This window comes from Cupressus sempervirens, chromosome 5 (genome assembly GCF_028749045.1).
Source record: "Cupressus sempervirens isolate cs-2001-9-10 chromosome 5, ASM2874904v1, whole genome shotgun sequence".
NCBI classification, from domain to species: domain Eukaryota; kingdom Viridiplantae; phylum Streptophyta; class Pinopsida; order Cupressales; family Cupressaceae; genus Cupressus; species Cupressus sempervirens.
The window spans coordinates 838766830-838773634 of NC_143122.1; positions in this window are offsets into that span (position 1 = coordinate 838766830).

Below are 6805 nucleotides of genomic sequence, written 5' to 3' on the forward strand. Positions count from 1 at the left end.
ATAAAATCTTTTGGATTGCCTGGTAACACAGAGGAAAATTGTATTTCTATTCAAATATGTATTGAGTTTTTTTCATCAATGCCAAAAAGGGAGATTGTTGGAAACTTACAATTGGAACAATTTTTGTTTTCATTGATGTCAAATATACTAATGAGAGATTTTTCTATTTGATCTAAATGCCATACATATTTGATTGATGAAGAGGATTTGAGAGATTTTTCATAAAAATAGCACCTAAGAGAAAATGTTGAGTTATGAAAAGGAAGCTACAATAGATATTTGATTAGGTAGATTTTGATAAGACAAAGTGATTGTTTATATCATGAATGTAAAGCTTAACTGAGTAATAGAGTAAAATATTAAGATGTGTTGAGTGATGCTAGTGTCAACCAAGTCATAGTAAGTGTCGAGAAAATCTAGTGTTGATCGAGCATCAGTATCGATTAAGCAAGCTAGTTGATGTCGAGCCAGAACTTTTACAATGACCAAGCAATTTAGTGATGACCGAGTGTCAAAACTTAGTGATTGTCAAGTAACAATATTTTGAATGTATTTGAGGAATCCTGATTTCCAACTGACTCAGTTGATTTCTTGGGATATGGAAAGTTTGTTGAAGATAAGATTGATGAGTTGGATTGATAAATTCAAGGTGAGGATTGGTATTATATCTAAGATCAAATTAGATGGAAGAGAATTTTCTAGGGGATGATCAAGAAGATGGATATATACAATGAACTTGATGAACTAGATCACAAACCCTAAGATCTATGGTGATCATGGAAAATGAAAAAGCTAGAATTACCTATATAAGGAGGTGAACATGTGAGATTTTATTGAGTGTGGATACATGAGAAGATCTCCATCTAGAATGGAAAAAACTATTTGTGAAGGAGATCAAGTGCAAGACTATATGCACATGTGAAAGTGTTTCTAGTATGACAGAACAAGGCTATTGATGTTGATAAGTTGATCAGAGTAGAAGACTTGAGTTTGATGAGATGGGTGATGATTACTTGAAGGATTTCCAAATGAATTAGAGATAGAGTTAACAAAGAGGAACTTATTATAAAATCAACACATGAGCCCAAGAGTGATCTGAACCTACAAAAGTGAGTTGTAAATCACAAAGATCAAAACCCTATTGTTTTCTTTCTAATAATAGTAAACAGTTTGTATTGAAATCCTTTTAATCAAAGGTTGACCTAAAAATCATTTGAAGGACTTAATAGTCTATGCAAATCCTTTAGTAAGGTGACATTCTAAATGGAATGATTAAAGTCCTTTGACAAGGCCAGTCCTAATAGGGTGATTAAATCCTTTAACTAGGTCACATTGAACATTGTGTATTCTAACCATTAACATGGTTGGCTCATAATAGAGCTCACTTGGAAAAAGTGAAAAAGTGGTGACATTTTACTAGTGGTTTTTGCCAAATTAGGTTTCCACAAAAAATCCTAGTGTCAAACTTGTGTTGAATGTTTTATGATGTTTTACATTTACATGTTTACATTAAGAAAAGCCTATTATGTTAGGACAACGAAATACTAGTAATTTTGATTATCAATATACAATAGAGATCGAGCTACAAAAGGGAAAGTAGAACAATGCATGTTTATGTTTGATTGTTCAAATGGTACTTATGGAACTTGAGTAATTGATTCACCTGCCTCTCAATTATTCCAAATATTTCTAACATATTATGCCCTGTATATCTATCTCTACTTTTTGTGAGCAAAAAGTTGTGTTCCCTCTTTTTTCTTCTCACCTTGTCTCTTTGGAGGCAAGTCTCCTTCTATTTTTTATTTTGGTCTTCAAGTCTTGGGTTCCTATGTATCTTGTTTGGGGATGTCATCATCTTTTTTTGGTAGTAAGGAATGAAAGTCTCTATCCATTCTCCCAAGACAACCCCTAAGGATTTTCATTAAAAGAATGGTTAGCTTTTTGGTTTTGTAGAACCTGTTCCTCCTATGTTCACATGGTGAGGAGTTTTTGAGGTCTCAAATGTGATGAGTGGTGAGTAAAATCTAAAAAGGGGTAAGAAAAATTAGTGTACTTTAATTGACATAATTAACAAGCTATTTAAGGAAGTAAAATGGTTTAATTATTATTTAACCCCAAGACATCACTTGTACTATTCAAGTGTGTGCTTCTAGTGACCACCTTGTTCATGTGCATTCATATCCTAGCAACTCTACTTCTTGTGATGCTAGTTCCTTCTCATGTTCAGTCATGAATATGTTCAAACATAAGATCACAACCATATTTGAAGTTTGAGGTTGGTGGTGACCACTCTTTATTTTTGCACACTCTTACTTTTTTCCTTTTCCTTTCCACTACCATTGTGGTTTTCCTTCTTCTTTTTTTGTTTTGATTTTGTCATGTATTGTGTTTAAGTTCTTGTGTTTTTCTTCTTTTGGTGTCTGTTATCCTATAGGGTGGAGCCTCTGGATCTGTCTTTATTTCCCTAGAAAATGCCTTTAGTATCATGAATTTGGGTGACCTCAATGATTAGAATCTATGACATTGGTGGTATTTTGAAAGGACAAGTTCCTTTTGCTTACTTTATTGGGTTGGACAGGTTTGTCCTTTTGGGTTGTTTTCAGATTTGACTCTGCTAGAAGGGTTAGCTCATGATTTATGCATGTTAATGATGTCTTAGGGTTGTTCTTGGGTTTTTTCTGTGGCTATTCATTTTTACACACAATAGAGTGCAATTTTTCTCTGGCTCTATTGGTTTTTGTCCTTGGTTTTTGGTGTGGGGTGGGTCCCATAGGTAGAACTTGTCTCCTTAATTTTTACAAGAATTCACATGCACTCTTTCATGTGTACCTTTGTCTTAGTTCTATTGGACAAGTTGTTTAAATTTCCCCCCTACATGTGACCTCAGCTCTAGCTAGGCCCTAGTGGTCCATTGACATTGTGTTAGTAGTACCTTTTCTATTTTTAGCAACTGTAAGCAATGGTTCTCCCCTCTCTACAATTTACTAGGAGGCCTTTCTCTACCCCTTTCTAAATTCTTGCATTGTCATGATGAATATTCTATTGGTTTTAAATTTAAATGCATGTCACATCACAACTACACAACATTAGATGGTCATATGTGTCACATTAGTTAATATTGAATAATCATACTTTTGCTGACATTAGTACAACTCATTATTTGTCATTGGCATTTCCAAAACTATTGTTTGAGTGATGTAAACTAAATTACTAACAAGAATTTAATACAAAGTGTTCTAAGTTACCTTTTGTTCTTAATATTGGCATGATATTATAAGTTTTTAGGCTTTAGAGACCTTGTCTTTCCTTTCTAGAAAAGGTAGTTATAATGCTTTCAAGGTATGATCATTTTGGCCATCATCTCATTCTTTACCAAGTACATTTTTACTTGATTTTAGGCCTTGGGTTTTCAAATTACCCCAAACCATACTCTTTAATTATTTTTTCTTTTATGGTGGAAAGTGTTGAGGGTCCTCTAAGGATAACCACCCATCATCATAAAGAGGTATCATATCCACTAACTGGTACATGTTGATGATGGATAGTAACAAAAGGCCTTTCTACTTGCACATTTCCCCATGCACTAGTAATGCAATTAAGGTCATTAGAAATGATGGAGTGCTCTATCATACGGTGGGTGCCCCACAGAGACAACTGAAAAAATCCTGATAGAGGAAGCATGTGAAGATCACCTTTGGGATTTGATGTACTCCTCTCTTTCTTTCCCCACCTCTTTTAATCCCTTTCATGGTTATGGAATAAGTGTATTATATGTTGTAGGTACTTCATGCGTATAATGATTTTAAATGTCTATAATTAAGGTGGTAGATGGATAAGTTAGGGTTATGGTTTGTCTTTTAACCTAAGCTATAAATATTTTGACTATAAGAAGGAAGAAGGCCAATTTGTGAAGGGTCAATACAATTGATGATTTTACTACCCATATATTATCATTGTACTCTTAAGAAATCAATAGAAGCATATATTTTGTCTGAAGTATTTTGTGTTCTTCCCAGTGATTGTTGGTCTTTTTAGTTGTATTTTGGGCAAGAGAATCTTATAGTGTTGTTGTAGGATTCAAATCATTTATCTTAGAAAATATGAATTTTCTACTTTGTTATTATAATCTTCCTTGGCTTGGATAAAATATTGAATTAATTTGTTTAATTTGGTATCAATTTTTTTTGCAAGACTTTTTAATGTGAGATTTATTCATTGAGCATAGATTTAAGTAGTTCTTCCATTCAATCATGTATTTTTGATAATAATGCTGGAAAATGTAGACTATAGGTAGATTAAATCTCTAACATTTAGGCTCTTTATTTTCTTCTTCTTTTCTTCCTATTTTCCTAGTTCCTTCTGAGATGATCACTTAAGGATGCTTAGTAACCCAATGCTTAACTAAAATACAACTTGAAGTAAATAACCACCATGCCCCTTTAATATATAATAGTTGTATGCCAAAAATGTGACACTTCTCTAAGAGATTATATCCAAGGGATCCAATTGATTAGGAACCTTGAATGGTGACATAGAGCTTCCTATATATGATGTACAAGGAAAAAATAAGAAAATATAGTATGAATATGGCTCTCAAAAGAACCTCAATAGGAGACCCTTGCAACGTGCACCATAGGAAAAAAGATTCAAATATAAGAACAAGAATGCTAGTATCCGAGAATCAAGTAAGTATGTAAATGATAATTTAAGCTAGAATGAGAGTGCTAATTTAAAATTTAATTGCAATAAAAGAGAGATATATAAGATAACAAGATGATAAAGGTTACTTTCCTCCTATTTAGACTAGGTGATATAACCTAATGTAAAAAGGAAGCTAAGCTACCATGCAAGATTTAGGCTACAACAAAAGTAAACTAGTATGCAAATATAAACCAAATGAGAATGCAAACAAGAGTCCTCAAGTTCTCGAATATCTCTAGAATGAAATTTCCACCATAACAATAGCATGAGATTATAAGGTATGAGAGGGTGGGGAGAGAGCCTTATTTTATAGAAAAATGAATAGTTAGAGATTGAGAGGAAAAATCTATGGTGGAGAAATATTCTCATTTTGACTAAGGTGCACAAGGTTCTCAGGAGGAAAAATTAATGGATATGGTTAAGTGGAAAAATATATGTGGAGGAGAATAAGAGAGAAAAGATATTCTATTGCCTTGGAAAGTGTGCATTGAAGTTGTAGACAAAAAGTCTTATATTTTATTTTTAAATTAGGAAATTCCTTTTTCATGTGTACACAGGATAAATGAGATTTATTTAATTAAAAGGGAGGTCTTGTTTTTATCATTGAGCCTTATTGGGGACATTAAAAGATCATACGATAAAGATGATAGTGTAGTTAGATTCCCTAGGTTTGGTATAGCAAGATTATTCTCACATACAGAAACAAAATGTCAAGACGACCACTAGCATAGTCTTGCAAAGAAAACAAAATGTAATAGAAAAGGATATAGCCTCAATTCTCCCAAGTTTCCAAGGGGTCAAAGAAAGAGACAATTAAGGTGATCAATTCTACACCCATAGACATAAATAAAAGAAAAACATACCCCATGCCCCCATTACTTTAGTCAAGATACATCTTAGATTAAATAAGGAATGAACACTCAGTAAAAATCATCACTAGTCAACACACAAAGAAAATAAGTCAAGCAGATCTCAATCATCTCAGTTTAAGCACAATGTGAAAAAGAAAAAGATAATCATTAACTTTCTAGGACTCATTCCTGTAGGTGAGAAATATTAGACAAACCTAGACTATAATGAGGCATCAATTTAAAGTAGTATATCCCATAAGTGTTAGGAAACACTCGATGTCAAGGGAAGTATTAAGAAACACTATTGGGGGTGAGCCACCAAGAAAAACCCTCACATACAATAGAACAAAGTAAGATACAATTTTTGACCCTTAGACCTAGACAAAAATTAACTCCAGATGAAGGAGACAAGGGAAAGTGATAGAAGAGAAAAGAGCCCAAAGCATTAATCAACAGATTGATAGATATAAATGCATAGGTCTCAAGTAGTACTTGTTCCCAAGTTTTCACCACTTGGAGGATTTTTTGTTATTTTTTAGGACCATATTTGATTTATTTTTATTTTTTAGAATTTTTTTAGAGATTAAAAATTCTCAAGAAAGATCACATTCTTTTTCCTAATGTTTAGAAAGGTATATGACATGATGGATTAGCAAGTTGATATACAAGATGAATTGGCAAGGATTCATGAATCAAGATGAAGGGGATCCTTAAGGACTTCCTCCTCAAGGGTACCCAAGCTAGGAAAAAGGGGAAGTAATCATATGAAGCATGTTTTGGATAAGCAATGGAAGCCAATGAGAAATATATAATATAGGATAATGATATGATGTAATGAAAATAATATAGTCCAAAATGAGTTGACTTGTCAAGAGGCTTCTAAGAACCATTTTTTTCTTTTTCTTTCTTTTTATCAAGAAAAAGGGATTAATTGGATGGGATAGTGATATGATAGAACAATAAGGATGAATATTTTTATTGAGGCCATGAAAGAAAGATCATGATAAGGTAGCTGGTGCATAAGAATACTCAAGGATAGATCAATATTGTCAAGATCAAAGAGAGAAGAGAGAATAGTTGGATGATGAAGGATTATGAATGATGCATGTTTTGTAGGTTTTCATCATAGTACTTTTCCAAGGCACCATAAGAAATGGTTTTCACAAAAGGAATAATTTATTTATCTTTACTTTTGCTACCAAGGTGCATGTTCCCTAGGTTTTCACCAAGGTACTTTTTCCTTTTCTTGATAA